Source organism: Xenopus tropicalis, chromosome 2 (genome assembly GCF_000004195.4).
Source record: "Xenopus tropicalis strain Nigerian chromosome 2, UCB_Xtro_10.0, whole genome shotgun sequence".
Lineage (NCBI taxonomy): Eukaryota > Metazoa > Chordata > Amphibia > Anura > Pipidae > Xenopus > Xenopus tropicalis.
Window position 1 is genome coordinate 119,077,322 of NC_030678.2, and position 19,716 is coordinate 119,097,037.

Below are 19,716 nucleotides of genomic sequence, written 5' to 3' on the forward strand. Positions count from 1 at the left end.
AGGCAGCCCTCCTGCTCTGTGCCCTGCTCTGAGAGTGACCTTCACACAATCCAGGTTCAATTCCCAACTCTCTCTGTAAATCACACAGCCCTTTTATTGGCTGCTCACCTGCAGCCTAATCAGGCAGCTCCCTACAGCTGGCCAAATCAAAACCTTAAAGGGAGTTTGGAATGGAGGACCTTACCCATTAACCCTCCATTTACTCCAGGGACCTATTCACGTGGCTTTTCCTAAGCCATTAACATAAACCCAGCATCACCTGCTGCAAAACCAGGCATTTTACCTGGTGCTATTTGTATTCCACTATTAACACTGGTGGAAAACACACCAAACAATGACCTTTTCCATTGCATCGCTCACAATATTTACATAAATATATATCTTGGGCAACAATTTACTGCTTCTGTTCACCATAACATTACATTTATTTCAACAATACTGCTAAGAATAAACTCTTTGAATGGCTTAATATTGTTGTCTTTGATTTTAACATTTTGACAGGTAAACAATAGGGTTAAATACCTAATTATGCTGCTGACATTTATTTTGATCACTTCCTTACACCAGTCTTTAAGGACATTATTATAGTATGTCCATGCTTCAGTGATCTTCAATTTCAATAAAAGAAAAACAAAACTGACTTGATGATAAGACCAAAGTGTATTTCAGGTAATATTAACTAAAGTAATGACATAGCGATCAGGTTCAGTTTCACAGAGAAAGCCTAGAATTTGCAAAGTTCCCTTAGCCTGTCACCCAGGATGGGTGGTAATAAAGCAAATCTGACCTGGTGTCAGCTTGCATAAGTCACATAGAAACTATTGTACTATTCTATAGACAGAAGACGCCAAAGCAGCACACCCTGACTGACTGATAATGGAATCTCAAATAGAATAAAAAATGTTAAAAGCTTTTCACTCTTGCTTTCTTTTTTCCTGTGGTGAGAGCCATTCCCTTAAGACAATTCCTGGCCAGCTTGTTTTGTCAGCAAATTTAGGAAATTAGAGAAAAGCACAATGACAGGAGTGCTGCATGTTTACATTCACCCCACAATATATATCTCAGGACTTGTTCACTTCTCTGCCTTATCTAGATGTATTTTTCAATTATTCAGCTTCCTTATTAAGGAAGTATCTTTGTTTTTTCCCCCCTCCTACTCCAATTAATAAGTTCCCATGGATGGAAAGGTGGAGGCTGTTTTCTGTTTAAGTAACATTACACCATTTAAATAGCTATTTTTGAGCTGTTTTGACTCCAGGGTATGTGATAACGTTCAAACGCTGATAACAATTAATTTCAGGCTGACAAGCCTGTTCTATTTCTACAGTAACTGGAAAAGTGGAAAAAAAAATTCTAGATTAACTGAAAGGTAATGCTGAGAACATGTTCAAGTAAATGCCTAGAATGGGAACAATCTAAGGGAAATGTTGGTAAGATAAAATGCATAAAGGCATGTTAATGGAATTCTCCAAATGCAGCTTTTAAGAAAGACTAAACATAACACAGGCTTTCATCATGAGTTATGCATTTTTTTTAACTTTTAAAGAAACAGTAATTCAAAAACAAATGCAGCCATAAAGGTGTTTTGAACTTTTAACCATTAGTCTTTGTAGCTCTGCAACTCCATCAAAAAGAAATAAATCATAATTCAACTATAGATAGAACTGCTTGTCATATTTAAGACTATGGACTATGACTATGCATTGGAGTCAATAGGACGGCAAAATTATATTGCAATTAAGTTATAGTTTATATAGCAATATCATATTAATCGCCCTACATTATGCATTTAGGCAGGTAATGTTCCTCTGGCATCTACTAAATCCAAACTTTTTCATCTGAGTGCCAGATGGGCATTGCCATGTACTATTCTGCACTGCTACAAAGTACAATGGACTTGACCATTACACCACCCCTGATGTTTGGTATTCCATGAATAGAGTTTAAATGCATGCAATTTAGCATTTTGTAACAGGCAATAGCAGTCTAAAACTATTCCTAAAATGTGCATAAGTAGAAGCCTTTTCCTCTACTCAGCCTGCAAGATAAACAGGATACTTAGGGCATGTTGATAAAGGTATGAAAAAGTAGTATTACAACTTGCCAAATATCTGCAAAACCATGGTAATTTATTAAAATTCAATACTACTTTTCCTTCATGATTTAAGATTTTCTTGGTGAAATAAAATTATTTCAGTATCATTACTAGATTAATTTCAAATTCATGCTATCTGATCACTAATTTAGGATTTTTAAAAACTCAGATTTCAAAATCATTCAGAGTACCTAAACTGCAAGCATCTATTAACAGGATATGGTGAGCATGAAAAGTGTTTACTTTGTTAAAATACCCCGTACAACTGACACTTTAATCCATAACTTTAGGATTTAGCTCTGTTCTGTATCCACCACGAAAGATTAGTCTGAATCTTGAACCAAATCCAAACCCTAATTTGCCTAAGCATATTACCACAATAACACTGATGAACATTTGCATTTTTTTTTGCCACATGTAATAACACCACTGCTGAACTATGAAAATATGCCAATTTATAAAAAATAACATCAATAAATTTTACCAGGTCCTGGATGACAAACTACTAGAATAAAAATAGAGCCGCCACTTTCGCATCTAATTACCTACATCATATCCTCCTTGCTAAGTAATTTACAAAATGTCACTGATTTATACTGATAACTCCCCAGTTTTTTTATCATGATATGGAGAAAATATGCTGACATAGTTACACATTATTTACACTAGAAAAATTGTGGCACATTATACTTGCATTGTAAAAATATACCTGATGTATTGACACAAACTTATATGGATTTAGACAAGGAGATAATTTGTGTGTTGCATAAAGTAACATTAAATATCAATGTAGTATTCAGATATTTCTCCTCTTGGAAGCCATTTTGGGGGAGAAAAAGGACTCAAGATGACTAGACAGAGCTGAAGCTGCAAATATCTCATTGAAAAAAACAAACAAAAATGCTATAAATGAAAATGTTACTATTGACTAAGGTTTTACTAATATTTTCATGTATGTTCAAGCCAAAAATCATTGTAACATTTGGTGTGCTCTGCAGTAGCTTTAGTTCTTTTTTGAAAAAACAGGCTCATTCCTAGCTAATGCAGCTGCCATAGAGTCCTATTGGAAAAATGTAGGCAGTCCACATGTACCATCAAAATCACATAGCTGATTGCTACACAGAGTATCTATCTCAAATATAGCACTTTTTTAAAGTTATGGACAAAACTATATCTTATGCCAGATATGAATACTAAAGTAGACCCGGTTTCTTTTTTTTTTTTTTTTTTTTATCAGTTAGCGACCCTTAAAGAAATAAATCTGTTTTGCTGGCAGATAGAGGAATCAATCCACCTGAGACCATAAACAACATAAACCATATATCAAAATCAATATGTGCACAGCTGCAAAATACAGGATACCATGCATACAAGAAGAAGGTATTTACGGGTCTACCACATATTTCACTAAATCAAAAACATGTTGGAAGCGCAGATAACTTGGTCTTAAATGCTATGCAGGTGAAGCCTGACAAAAAATAATAGTCAAATAAATAATAAATCCAGAGATTAAACACATTACAATTTCCATTTTCTAGCATTAAATCATGGAAATACATTTCTGTGCAATCATCTGTTATGAGACATGTCTTTATAATTAACGATTAGTATAGTTCAGTTACCCATAAATAATATTTATGATGATCAAAGTTATAGATCTCACAGCAAAATTATAATCAATGGGGCAATAAATAACAGACCAATGACACTATATACCAAACATCTCTTTAGTAATATGGCTGTATTTGGCTACTGCATTTGTATAAATAGCTAATCATTCTACAATCGATAAAATGATAATAAAACGATCGATAAAACATTAAATGGTAATAAGCGAGCTAGGGATAAGAGATAGGTAGAGAAATTACAGATAAAAGTAAAATAAAAAAAATCTTAGACACATGCCGGTATGCAGGGGGCAAACAGCACTAAACTAATTATAAACTAAACTTTGCATTGTATAATATTATTATAATGAATACTATTAGTATTACTATTAACATGTATTTATTAAAAACCAACTAGTGATGATCGAATCTATCTCGGAAATTCGCAAAACTGCTGAAAAAATAGCACAACAGCTCCATTTTGTGAAATGCGACTGCACCTTTTTGATGTGACCACAACTTGCCTGATACAAAAAATTTGCTCATTACTAGCTGGGCCAGAACTAGGGGTAGGCAGAAGAGGCACGTGCCTAGGGTGCAACACTTGGGGGCGCAGGGCACAAACCTCCTCTGTCTAGTTACCCCTAGTTCTAGCCCATCAGAGAAAACTTCTGCACCCTACCAGAGAAAGACGGAGGCAAAACAAGACAGCTTTCTTGAACTCTCCCGAACTCTCACACTCTCGCGAGAGAATCCTCGGACCTGGGGTTTTCCGGATAAGGGATCTTTCCGTAATTTGGATCTCCATAACTTAAATCTGCTAAAAACTATTTAAATATTGAATAAACCCAATAGGCTTGGTTTGCCTCCAATAAGGATTAATTATATCTTAGTTAGAATCAAGTACAAGGTACTGTTTTATAATTACAGAGAAAAAGGAAATCATTTTTTAAAATTCTAATTATTTTATTATAAGGGAGTCTATGGGAGATGGCCTTTTCCGTAATTTGAAACTTTTTGGATAACGGGTTTCCGGATAAGGGATCCCATACCTGTACCAACATATTTCACTTTGAAAACACAGGAAACAACCAATAACTGATACTAGAGGTAAAGAGGACCCTGCTTACGATCTATGATTTCTCTTTCTCTCTGTGCTTTGGATATGTTGAAAAAACACTATTTATAAATAGAAAGCAACTTGTGAATGAATGGAAAGAGAAATTGTCACATAAGGGCATTCATGGTGACAAAAATGCCTAACAATTTCTCTTTATTACCGGTATGAATAAATGCAGATACAACATCATGTAAGCACCTGAAAATGCCTTCTTACGCATATTTGCACAATTAGACATATTTTTTTTATTTTCAGCTGAGACAATTGTCATTATCTGCAATAGTAGGGTGACAAAATGCCCCATCTTTAATTGCTGTACGTGTGGTAGTCCATGTGATCCAGATTTTTAAAAAAGACAAAGTAAAAATGAGTAAAAGTCCCAAGCCCATGCAAAGACAAGATACAGCTTCTGAAACTCCTAGTCAGTCTGATCCTAGCAGAGACAGCTGACACCTAACAATTAACAGCAAACGGAAGGTTGGACACATCAGATACTGTCTGCCTAGTTCTCTTTACTAAATAAGCGTTGCAGCAGTAGCCAAATTGACTACTACCATAAGCCAACCACTTACTGGCCACATATGCTTAAAGGTGACAAATTTAGTAGTTACCAGTGCTAACTACTATGTAAAAACACAAAAATATTTTGGCCAAAAATAACTAATTTGCAAAGATGGTTTGAAGTGCTCCTAGCAAACGGCAGAGCCAAAAGTATGTAAAATGGCAGCTTCTTAGATTCATGTACACTCACTAAAATGACGTTTTTACTTTTTGTTGGAAACAATAAAAGGTTAACAATTGATTTTGCCTCCCTTTGGGTCACAGGATATTTTCGCCAACACAAGCTATAAAAAAATGTATACAATCATGTAATTATAAATAGCAAAACACAACAGAATTTATCAAAATACACAAAAAAAATTGCAAAACAGAAAATTGTTGAGAAAACACATGAAATACAATTGACAAATAATACATAGAAACACAGTAACTTGGTTACATGAAATCCTTATTCTTCTAATGGGAATGAATGCCCTCTTGTCTGAGAAAAAGATTATTATATAATCTCCTTATATATTTATGCATATTTATCATATTCTCCCTTAAGATCCTCTTCTCAAACATAAAAAAACCCGACTTGGCCAGGCTTACTTCATAACTGAGACTTTCTACACCCTTTTTTAAGCTTAGTTGCCCTTTGGACCCTCTTAATATAGCTCTTTTTAATACAGCTCAAAACCTTGTTTGCCCTTGCAGCTGCTGCCTGGCATTGCATGCTACAGCCAAGGTTATTATCTACAAGGACTCCAAGGTCCTTCTCCATTATGGTTGTGTCATCTGCAAACACTGATACATCACTTACAATACCATCCCCATTAATGAACAAAAATATCCCAATACATAACCCTGTGGACCCCACTGAATACCTACTCCAAGATGATAATTTACCATTGATAACCACCTTCTCTAAATGATCCTGTAGCCAGTTTCATCCTCATAATAAAAAGCTATAAAATATGTCTGACAGGACCTACCCTTCATAAAGCCACGCAGATTATAGCTTATAATGCCATTTTATAAAACATATTTTGGATATCCCTTAACAATCCTTCAGATAACTTGTCTATAATTCCCAGGTTCAGATCATAATCCCTTTTAAAATATTGAAATTATATAATCTTTCTGCCTATCCATAGGTACCATACCAGATAGAAGTGAGTTTGAGAAAATCAGAAATAGAGGCCTGGCTAAAGCTAAACTAAACTCACTACCCAAGGGCGTATTCCATCTGGCCCTGGTGTCTTGTTCACAATAATTTTGAGTAAAACTTGTCAACCACTGACTAGATTGAGCTGAGACATCTGTGCTACTATCTTTAAACTCTGACTCCTCAATTGTATACATAGTTGCAGAGGGTTGAAAAAAGACCAGAGTCCATTAAGTTCAACCCTTCCAAGTAAACCCAGCACATGCAACCTATACTTACCAATCTATACTATCCCATATATAAACTATATATACAACCTTAATACTAACTGTAGATATTAGTATCACAATAGCCTTGGCTACTATGCTTGTTCAAGAACTCATCCAGGCCCCTCTTAAAGGCATTAACTTAACAGAATCTGTCATTACCACATCACTAGGAAGGGCATTCCACAACCTCACTGCCCTCACCGTGAAAAACCACCTACACTGCTTCTAATGGAAGCTCCGTTCCTCTAATCTAAAGGGGTGACCTCTGGTGCATTGATCGTTTTTATGGCAAAAAGAACACCACCTATCTGCCTATAATGCACTCTAATGTACTTGTACAGAGTAATCATGTCCCCTCACAAGCGCCTCTTTTCCAGAGAAAACAAACCCAACCTCGACAGTCTAAACTCATAGCTTAAATCTTCCATCCCCTTTACCAGTTTAGTTGCACGTCTCTGCACTCTCTCCAGGTCATTAATATCCTTCTTAAGGACTGGAGCCCAAAACTGCACCGCATACTCAAGGTGAGGCCTTACCAGGGCCTTACCAGAGGAAAAATTATGTTTTCATCCCTTGAGTATTGACTCAAGGGATGAAAACATATTTTTTTTATACAAGACAGTCACCGAATGACATTGCCAGGAATTAAGACAACTTGTTATCTACAAAACCCCTAGATCCTCCTCCATTAAGGATACTCCCAACAAACTACCATTTAGTAGATAGCTTGCGTTTATATTATTTCTACCAAAGTGCATAACTTTGCACTTGTCAACACTGAACCTCATTTTCCTGTTTGGTCCAGTTTTGACTTCCAGGTCATTAATAAACAAGTTAAAAAGCAGAGGATCAAGGATTGACCCCTGCGTTAGTCCACTAACAACACTGGTCCAATTAGAAAATGTTCCATTTACCACCACTCTTTGCAATCTATCCTTTAGCCAGTTCTCTATCCAATTAAAAATATTATGTTCTTGGCCAATATTCCTCAATTTGATCATTAACCTTCTGTGAGGTACTGTATCACATGCTTTATCAAAGTCCAAGTAGATGACATCAAATGCCATTTCAGCATCGAGGTTCCTGCTCACCTCCTCATAAAAGGCGACTAAATTAGTCTTTTCTTCAAGAGATTGAAGAAAAGAACTGATTAAGAACATTTGCCGTTTCCTGTTCTATTTACCAATGTATATTGATCTGTTTTCCCCCTCCCTACCCTACCCCTTTTCCTTTCTGTACCCCCCACCCTATAAAAAATGTGAAAATTAAAATAAAGACTTGAAAAAAAATAAAAAATTGCCGTTTCTGTATGCTTTATCATTACATTATTTCCATTATTTAATGGAACCACACTCTTAACCTGCATCTTTTTACTATTGATAGTAGTGATTAGCGAATGTGTCCAAACTGCCAAAAATTTAATTTATCACTAATAGATTTAAAAAATGTTTTGGAGTAGGTTTTAGCCTCTGCTGAAACCTGTTCCTTATTTTTCTTCTTTGTCTTTCTGATGAACATTTGTAATTGTGTTTACATTCATTAAACTCCTCCTCCCTTTCTATTTCTCCTGGCCCTCACCAAATATAGCCTTCTATATTTACTGCCCAGTTGTGTAATATATTCAGCCATGTTAATTACACCATATTCCTCCTCCAGCACCAGTACATTCAGGCATCTTGCACTTGTAAACATACATTTAATACTGGTACAAGCTTGTACATTTTCAAAAAGTCTCCACCCCCATTTTCCCTTACTATGCCCACTACCTCATCTAAGCTATATTTCACAGAATTACTGGCTGCACCCTCTCCTACACGCCCAATTTAAAATCTCCTCCAACCCTCTTGCATCTTCTCCCCCCAAAGCAGTTATACCATCATCATTGAAGTGCTGTACTTCCCTGGCAAAGAGCCTGTAGCTGAGTAAAAAATCAGCCCAGTTCTCCAGAAACCCAAATTCACCCCCCCTCACACCAATCTCTCAGCCACACATTAATATCCCTAAGCTCCTGTTGCCTTCTTAACATTGCTCATGGTACAGATAAAATCTCTGAGATATTACCTTGGACATCCTCGCCGTTTAGCTTTTTACCTAGTTTTTTTTTTTTTAAACAGGTATAGAATCGATAATCTGAAATGCTAGGGTTCTCTGGATAAGAAATTATTTCATAATTTGGAGAACCATACCTTAAGTCTGCAAAACCGTTACAGAGAAAAAGGAAAATTCTTTATAAAAATTAGTTATTTGATTAAAATCAAGTCTGCGAAAGCTGGCCTTCCCATAATTCAGAGCTTTCTAGATAGCAGGTTCCAGATAGAGGACCTGTAGATTTGAAAAATGTTTGCAACATTTAAGTTCATAAATATGCTGATACTATTTGGAGAATATTGTTCACTTCACTTTAATAATCCCCTTTTTTCTAGTTTATTGAGCGGAATGCAGTCACAGTGCACCACACGTATTGCCTCAACAAGCAAAGTAACTAATTGGTGATAGGTCCTGTGGTCATGCTGCTGTTCCATCTGTTACATGTTTAAAGCACACCAACCAGCATCTAGATAAAGGGCTTGTTGTTACAATGGTGCACCCGGGGTCGCTGCAGCATGAACTTGAACCACACACACAAAAATAACCAGTATATATCATTTATTTCCATTATGCTTTTTTATATTGAAGCAGAGTTGTCCAAAATATTCAGAACTGCAGAGAAATGAAATGATGTTAATCAACTGCAATTTGCATTACTGTAATAAATGTCTGAGAAAGATTTGTAGCTAAGTACTTAGCCCCATCCTAAACACCCACATAAAATTGTAAAATAATATATCTCCTCGCAACTTTACATTTGTCTTTAGGGTTCCCCTGTGGACTTCTGCTTGCTAGAGACAAGTCTGGTTTATGCAGGATGTAAGCAGAGCCTAATATATCAAACCCTACCAGAAAGATATATGCACATTGGATTTTGTATTTTATTATCACAGTGTTGTTGCTTTGAGGCCATTAGCACTCCCAAAGCCTTTTAAAATGCAATATATATTTTATTTATTTATTTATTTTTGGGGGCTGGATGATTAGTTAATCTATTCCAAGGGCATGCATGTGTTGCATAATGACAAATGTCTTAGCCGCATAGCATATTTTATTTTTTTTTTGTTATTATTTTTCATACATTTTATGATGACAGTAAAAAATGTGAACAGCTTTCATTTTGTTTTTTCTTTATTATTTAATTATTCTATGAAGCTTACTGATGAATGGACTAGTATAACTTCTAAGCACATTTGTGATTTGTCTGATTAGGAAGCAAAGGACTTCTTGAGCTATACATTTGTTTCCCTAAATAGACCAGGTCAGGAAGGAGTATTTCAGGAAAATTTAGGTTGTGGCTCTTAAACAAGGACATTTGAAAGATATAAAACACCATTATGTGGGGAAGTAAGTTTAAAATAAATGTTATTATGGCATTTTGGCATCTGATATTGAAACATTGACTAAAATTTAGGAAGAGAAAAATGAGTTCCTAAAAAGGGACATGAGGTGTTATGTTGGAAAGTGCTTCCTGAGGTTATGCAGCATTAGGCCATGTAAAGTATTATTATGCTTTACCTGTTTTCCTTAATATATATACTGTATAAAAGAGTAAAAATGTGAACACCAGAATGGTTAGCTTTTTCCTGGGGCAATGCATTTTTTCCCACATGAAGCAGAAGCCCATGGAAAAGCTTCAGTGAGTCAATTCACTAGATGGGGTTCAAAGACATTTGCACATCTGGTAAACTTAGATTTTCTTTTCTGTATTGATTACAGTGTAGGAGAAAGCCACCCAAGCATGGGGAGAACAGAGAAACTCCTTGCAGATAGTGCTGTAGTTGGTGCTGTATTAGTGGCCTGTCAATGACTCCTGCTTCCATTAATCATATGAAAGTTGACTTGGGAGGTAAGTTTGTATGGCCTTGTTTCATCTGATAACCTGATCAGTTTCTTGAACAAACTTATAATGTCATGGAGTGGACATTTCCAATTCTGAATCCTTGACATTACATAATGTCTGCATAATAATATTTGGTCTTATGAGAAATTTGGGTAATTGTAAGTGATGGTGGGTGATGGTTGTGTGTTTGTTGCTGAATCTTCATTTGACAGTCAATGTATTTCAGTGAGAAAAAAAGTCCATCAGACCATCAGATTTTATCTTGTCCCTTCCAATGGGCGCATTGTGTCGAATCACAAATTTTTAAAAATTTATATTTTGTATCACTGTTATTATATTTGGACCCATACAAATATGTCCGACTTGTAGGATGTGTTGTGTTGATCCAACACCATCCTACAAAATCTCCCATAGAATTGAACCTAGAATTAGTACTGGTCTCCATACTGGACTGGTTGGACAAAGAAAGGGTTTGGTATCGAGATAGGGCTAATTTTTGGTGGATCCTCACTTTTCAATATCCCAAGGGTTCTTTAAAGCCTTTTTTTCTGCTGACTAAACAGCAATTGATATTATGATTATAGCACTATAATACAAAAATATAATAATGCTATTATAGAAAAAAATAGCCGAACGAATATGTTTTCAACACATATTATTGCACATGGTAAATTTTGGGGCCCATTTATCAAAGTCTGAATTAATTTCTGATTATTTTGCATCGTGGTCGTACGAAAATATTGTGGTGCGATCCGAAAGTTCAGAAATTTTTGTATCCAAACGATCGTAAGCAGTGTGGAAATCTTTCTGACTTTGAACCTTAAGTGCATGATTTTGGAAGCCTCCCATAGGACTCAATGGCACTCTGCAGCTCCAACCTGGCCCAAGGAAAGTCACGATACCGAAGCTTGAATTAATTCCGAAACTTTCATACTCGTTGCAATAAATATAATTTTGTCGCACAAATTGACGCCAAGTACGAAAAAGTTGCGGAAATTAATGAAAAAATCGCTGTAAATACACACAGTTCTAAAACTTAGAAAAACTAAGAATTTTTCCCATTCGGACCCAATCGTCGAACAGACAATGAAGGAATATTCATTATTTGGAGACTTATTACCTACAAAGTTGTCAAAAAAAAAAAAAATTCCATAGAACACTAGTTAAATTAATAATTGTAATTATAATATGTACATGATGACAACTAAGCTGCATTAATCCATGTGGATGGTAAAACAAGTTTTATTGGATTTTAAATGTTTAAATATTAATAGCCTTAAGGCATGGTGGTCCCCATTAAAGAAATAACACTTACCTGGAAAGGTAAGGTATTTCTTGATAAGAAATACCATATCTGTACAATGATAAAGTAATAACCGAAAATACAAATTAAAAGTTGACTGCATGGTGGGACTGAAGCATGTCAGAATTACGCATTTTGAAGTGCAACAAGAGCAATGTAATATTAATGGTTCTGTCACAAGATACTTGACTTGAAGAATGCGTTTCTCAGTCTTGTGAAATCTAGACAAATGTCTACAGACAGCAGCAACTGTGGCCCAGTTAGCTCCCACCATGTATCAATTTTACATACAGGCATTCAGGCATTCTCTCATTTATATATGGTGCTGCTTGGAAGCATTCATGTCATTGCTGCCCTACAAGATGCCTCTCTATTTATCTCCAGTTGAGACCACCTTAAAATATTATGTCTGCATGGCATCTATCGAACTATTTCAGATACATGCTAAAGACTGAATTGGTTTTTATGTAACCATGTGGGCTACTTAATTGTCATAAAAATAGGTTCTATTAAGGATGTCTCCATTTTTCAAAGTAATTGAAAACAAAATGGGCAGCAAATGACAAATTAGTTTCAATGTTGATGAATGAAGGTTATGAATTTGGGCAATAACAACATGAATATAAGTCACACACTAAAGCTAATAAAGTAAAAAAAAAAAACTTTAAAGAAAAAAATTAAATTCATTTTGCCACTTTACAGATCCCTGGTAAGACCTCACCTTAAGTATGCAGTGCATTTATGGGTACCAGTCTATTACAAGATCAATAACAGAGGGACTGAATACATGCTAACTGTTACTTTAAAAATAAAATTTCCCTTTAGGTTTCAAGCAAAGCAAAGCTGGGTTTGTATTTTCTAGACTAGAGGTGCATAAAGGGAAGTGGTAGGATGTTGTAGACAAATTGTGTGGGATGAACAAAGAATATCTAAAGGACTCTATATTGTGGAAGGAAACTAAACCCACTTAAACATAAGAACACACAAAATCCAAGTACATATTAAGGGTAATTTACTTAGACCCCAAACGGAAAGACAAGAGTAGTAGTGACGAGAGAATATGTACCGCTTCGATTAGCCGAAAAATGCACAAATCTTTGAAAATTCGACCTTTTTGTTTAAGAACAAAATTTTTCCACGGCTAATGTTTGAGCCTGTTTCGTGAATAAATCCCCCAGTGGCAAAACGTGGAAATTCGCTGCGAATCCATGCCTGTTAAATAATTTCACTCATCACTAAAAAATAATCATGCGTGAATTTTTTTCGCCAGCCGTTGATTCACGAAAAACTCTTTTTTCGTGAAATTGCTTCAAACAATCACTGCTACAAAAAATTAACCGAGAAAGAACACCCATTTTAATGTATTTGGAGTGAGAAAAAAGTTGCATGCATAATAAAATAGTTGTGTAAGAAAAGAATTTCGGACATGTGAAAAATTTGTTTTAATGCATTTGGAGTGAGAAAAAAAGTTGCACATGTAAGAAAAAATTATCGCACGTAAGAAAAAAATTCAATGTATTTCACAAATTTTTCATCGTGCAAATTTTTTAGTAGTTTTGTATATTTTTCAGCAAAGCGAAACGGGGCAGATTCGATTATTACTACACAAGAGCAGTAAGTGGGGCAAAGATTTTCTTACCTGTCCAAAGAGCACTTTTGCTGGGTGTGAATGCACTCTGGGTTTACTTATGTTTAATTGGTTTTTAGCAAACTTAAATTATTCGAATTACGGAAAGATTCCTTATTCAGAAAACCCCATTCAGAATAAATCTGTATATATACCTGTATTGTATTACTGACAGAGTCTGATACAAGAGGATTATATGTGTTATTGTTGGATTTTCACTTTAGCGTCTATAATCTGTGATATATAACAAGATGGCACTGCAAATATGCATTCATCATTTAATAAAATGTTAGAGTTAGGTATGTGAGCTTTAATGAATGTTTCACTACTTTCCGTAATAAACATATTACTTGAAACCAGGTGTTTGCTGTTTTGAGGTTTCTATCACAGCAGGACATAAGTATTCACAGCTGGAGCCCTTTGCCTAGCACACTTCAATGCATATGATTAGAAAGTTAACCTACAGAAGAAAAATCATCGGGAACTAAAAGATGCAGAATAAAGCAGTTCTAGAATCTATTGCTGACATAGCATTTGTATGATGAGATCTGGATATGTACTGAGTCAACTGAAATATATATTTTTGTTATTAATATGCAAATGTTTCTCTTTTTTTTTTTTTTTTTACTGCCGCAAGTAAATATAAACCTAGTGACATTTTTAATTTCTCTCCTGTATGGGCATGGGTTATTATCCTATTTCCTGAATAAGTAGTATACAGTGCTTTAAAGGAAAAAAAAATACATGTACATTTACATTAATGTATATTTTTATTTATAAAGCTCAACTTGTATACACAGCGCAGTGCAGTAAATCAATACATTCATAAGAATATATGGAGACACAAGAAAAGAGATTAGGGGGGTTATGTAATAAAGGACACTAAGGGGCTGATTTACTAATCCACAAATCCGAATGGGAAAAAATCGGATTGGAAACGAACATTTTGTCGTGACTTTTTCGTAGCCGTTACGACTTGCGCGAATTGTCGCGACTTATTCGTAGTTGTTACGACTTGCACGAATTGTCGCGACTTTTTCGTATTGAGTGCTAGTAAACGCCGGGCAAACCTTTCCGATTTTTTCGCGATGGCTACGGAAAAGTCGCAACAATTTTCGCAAGTCGTAACGGCTCCGAAAAAGTCGCGACAATTTACAAAAAAGTCGCGACGGCGACAAAAAAAAACGCAAAACGTTCGTGGATTAGTAAATCAGCCCCGAAATGTGCCCAGTAGTATAGCACCCAATAAGACATTTGCTTTTAAACAGGTGACCAGTAAATTCTACCTGCTGATTGGTTGCTTTGGGTTACTGCTCCTGGGGCCAAACTTAGTGCCTTTTATTACACCACTTTTTCCACCACTTTTAATACGCCTCTTCCAGACGCACGTGACTTTAGGCATGGCTATCTAGAGCATCACTTGCTCAGTCTCATACACTTTGCACAGGTTAGACTAGTGTCACAATGCCCCAAAGACCAACAAACACACACTAATCTCATACAAAACTTGCTTCCATCACTTTCATACTTCTTACACTGGCAATGAGAGAGGTATAACAATGCATATACAAAAAGATATAAAAGTCCTATACTGTACCAACGGGATGAACTTTCAATAGATATCGGTCCTCCAAAGTAAAACCCAAATCTTAGTCAGAAGAGCTATTAATCAGTTTGCAGGGGTGCTGAGTTTACAGGGTTAATAGTCATGCCTTCCTTAGAAAAGGAAGAGAGTCAGCCCAATTACGAATACCAAGTTCATGCAGAATTTGCATGGAGGGGGCAGTGAAATTAAATGCAGATAATAAGTCAAGAGGAGGATCAGAATAAAAAAGTGACCTTTGGTTTTGGTATCATAAAGATCATTTGTAACTCTGCACAAGTCTGGAGGGATAGAAATTCATGCCTGCCGAAATATTCGCTCATCACTATAGGAGAATTTCTGCCCCCCCACCCCACCATGTCCAGTGGTCTGTGTGGTGTTAGAGAGGCACCACCATAAGAAAGTACAGATTCAGTGGCAGTATCATTTAAAAATAGTAGTAGCAAACAAAATATTGTAAGTGAGTCTGGTAAAATTTGAAGTTAATTTGAAATTCTAATTTGTATTAATAAGCTTCTCTCTCTCTCTCTATAATGAAAACATTTTAGCAAAAAAGTTTCAGGACCTAGGACATCAGGTTCTGGGAATATCACCACAGAAATGTTAAAACTGACACAATTACATAGCAACAGGCAGTGTAATAAAGAACATCATTTAGATTTTACCCATCATACATCCACATTTTACTAAGATAGTTAGTATATCCCTAGGGAGAAGCAACACCTTAACCTTATATTGCCCATTGGATCTCTGCTTGAATTCTGCCATTTTTAGAACTAGAGCTAGAGGCCCTGGGCATTGTGAAGGCAGGCTCAACAATGAGGGGGATGTAATGTGCGAAAAATGATGTGTTTTTGTAACAAAACTGGGATTTTGAGCAAGCTTTTCAAGTGGAGAGGTTTATCAAATAGGATTATGCAATTAAACAGTTAAAATCATAAAAAACCAATCTCACCTTTATAACTGGCTGCAAGGCATAAGGCAGTACTGTGCAATAGTTATCTGCATTGTAGTAGTTTTATTTTTGTATATAAATCTTAATAAAATATTCAACTTTGATTTATTGACTTCCCTTCCTCTGCTTTTTAAAAGTTTTAATTTAACACAACAGAATTCTTTTTATTGCTATTGGGGTATGGACAATGTATTGTTTAATGAATATTCAACACAGGATGCCACCTCTATCAGTGGATTGTACTATAGTAATAAATTGCCTTTCACCAAGCTTTTCCTTTATTTCCAAACGTGTGGTCTATTTGCACTAGCTATTTCATGCTGTAACAAGCTTTTGATAGTTATGTGCTTCATCTTGCTTTCAGGGTGCCAAAGGAAATCTATACTAAAATGTTTTATTTCTTTATATATTGGCTGCATTGTTTCTTGTTGCACTTTGCTACATAGCATTTAATTTGTGCACATTTCTTGACACTTGGATAGATAATCGAACTCAGTAAGAATTATATAATAGTAGAACCACTTCATACAGAGGTTGTCACATCACTAAATTCAGTAACAGTTGCATTTTTATGGGTAGCTCTTTATCCTGATATAAACTTTAGCAGGAAAGGCTGCCTTCTGATCTCAGGTAACTCCTCAGTGGTTTATGTATTACTAGTTCCAGTTTTATATCACTTTTTAGAGAATATTATTTACAAAAAAAAGGAGATTCTAAAACTGTTCCCCTAGAATGATGTCAAAAGCAGGTAAAAAGGGAGGTTATTAAATAACTGAGATTTGGCCAAAATGAATTCAAAGCAAAAGTCTAATAAGCAGTTGCTTCATGTGTATAAAGGATTTTCATTTTTATGAATTTTTACAATATCACAAAAAAACATTTATGGGCTTATTTAAAAGTTTTCAACGTTTTTGCAATGTTTTACATACAATTATTCAGGTTTTTTGCACTTCATAAATGGCAGACATTTACAATTTGAACCATAATTCCAATTTGACTTTCTATAGCACAAGAAAACTCAAGTTGTGAAAAAAATCAAACTTGAACGTTGATAAATCCCCCCCCTTAATGTACTTACACACAGCAGGTATGGGATAGTGTACTCAAAAAACTTAATAATATCAAAGAAGTGTCAAAACCAAAATGTAAAAATTGGTCAGTTCTTTACTATAAACTGAATGGTTAAAGGAAATTTATACTGTTAATATTGGTGTGTAGGCAGCCATCTCAGTGCATTGTGTCCGATTCTTAGCTAGAGCTACTCATTAGAACTGCTTTCAGGTAACCTATTGTTTCTCCTACTCCCATGTAACTGGAGGAGTCCCAAGCCAGACTTTGATTTCTTACTGATGAGTGTTATTCTGATATCTACTGGGAGCTGCTATCTTGCTCCCTTCCCATTGTTCTGCTGATTGGCTGCTGGGAGGGGGGTGATATCACCCCAACTTGCAACTCAGCAGTAAAGTGTGACTGAAGTTTATCATAGTACAGGTCACTTGGCTGTGGCACCCTGGGAAATGAAGAATATGGCTAGACCCATTTGAAATTTAAATACATATAAAAAAAATCTGTTTGCGCTTTTAAAAATTGGATTTTAATGCAGGATTCAGCGGGAGAAGCTCTAATAACTGATGGGTTTTGAAAAAAAAACTTGTTTTCCCATGAGTATTCCTTTAACAATCTCTGTGCATGCCTACTAACTACTTACTAAGTACACTGCCCCATAATTCCTTGTTGTCTACAAAAGAACTTCTCCCTGAATGATGACCGTATAGTAAAGTCAACAATATCAACAAAACATTATCCTAAGCAAAGAAGTAGAAGATCAGTTTCACCAACAACTTGTTTATCTTTAGTCTGCAACTTTCATCTTTGGCAAAGATGTCAGATCTAAAAATGACTTTCAATTAATGTTAAAGAAGCAACACAACAATGCTTATCATGTTATTTTAACACATCATTGAAAAGAAGTACAATTATTATTCTGTGTCTCCTATCCTTTGGTGAGATGCATGTGGGCAGGCGTGCCAGTCCCCCAAAGTGTAAACATTTCCAATGTAAAACTGTTGAGGTGGATTGGTTTTACTGGGGTGGTGAATTTCACTGTTACTTGTTTTCTTCTATGTGAATTTTTGCCACTTTTTAAGGTTGTGAACTGATGTATTTTGCAATAACGAAAGTTTTCTTTTGTTAATGTTTTCATTATTTAATAAAAAATGCTTTGCCTAACTGTACATTGAGTTTGGATCCCTTCTTCAGAAAAAAGGAAGCAAACCTAGTTTACTTACTTTTTATATCATATGTGCATGTTCCTCTTTTAGTAGAACATTAGCTCCTTTTTGTATCTGCCCCTAACAGGCAATGTATCAAAAAACTTAAAAAAAACTTATTTTTCTCACACTTGAGTTTTAATTTTTGTTCTGAGTTGTAATATTGTGTAGGCAGCCATGTCAGTGCATTGTGCCTGAGTCTGCACATTAGAAGAAGCCAGCACTACACATTAGAACTGCTTTCAGGTAACCTATTGTTTCTCCTACTCCCATGTAACTGGAGGAGTCCCAAGCTGGACTTGGATTTCTTACTCTGATTCTGATATCAACTGAGCCTCAAGCAATTGTGTGCCAGTTAGAAATATCATTAGTTAGGTGTTTGTTAGTGGAAACCTACTGGATCTGGCAATCAGGGCAGCTGGAAAAACTTGTACACTATTGTATTGCAGGACACAACGGAGGTCTTAGCTTAGGTCATAGGTAGGCAATGAGAGTATACTCCAAATTCATAAGTGTAAGGATTCTGCTGGAGAAGCTCTATTAACCCATGACACTATGCCTTTAAATATATAAACAACTGTAACAATTTTTTAAAAGGAAACTTAACGCCCCTAGACAAAAGCCCCCATATACTAATGGGCCCCCTCTCTGCTCCCTCCCCGCAAAGTGTATTTCAGTGAACGGTGTCTCTGATAGTAAAGCTGACATATACAGGCAGAACAGCGCAACAGAGCTAGCAGGCTCCATCTTCTGAATCCTTATGTTGTCTTTAGATCAGTTTGGCAACATGGAGCTTTCTGGCACATAGCCAGTTGAAGGTAATCCCAGAGTGTCTTTAACTGCACATACACCAACAAGCTCCATGTTGCCAAACTGATCCAAAGAGAACACAACATGGAGTTTGCTCATTGTTGGGTTCTACAGACCAGCAACTTCAAATATGTACGCTTGAAAATATCCATAACCTGTTTGATGCAATTTTTTGCTGATGAGGGACCAGAGGAAACATATTTTTTCTTCTCATGTGCTATTGAACTATTTAATTTATTCAAATTGGAGTGAAGTATTTAAATATATACACAGAAGCAAAATATGCTTGTCATATGTTAAAATATGCATGTCTGGAACATGTTAAGTTATTACTTTGCCAGCATTTTAAAAAGGCTGAAATAATTGCTTTTAGTTGTATACGATTGCCTTCAGCTTGAGAGTTGCAATCATAAAAGAG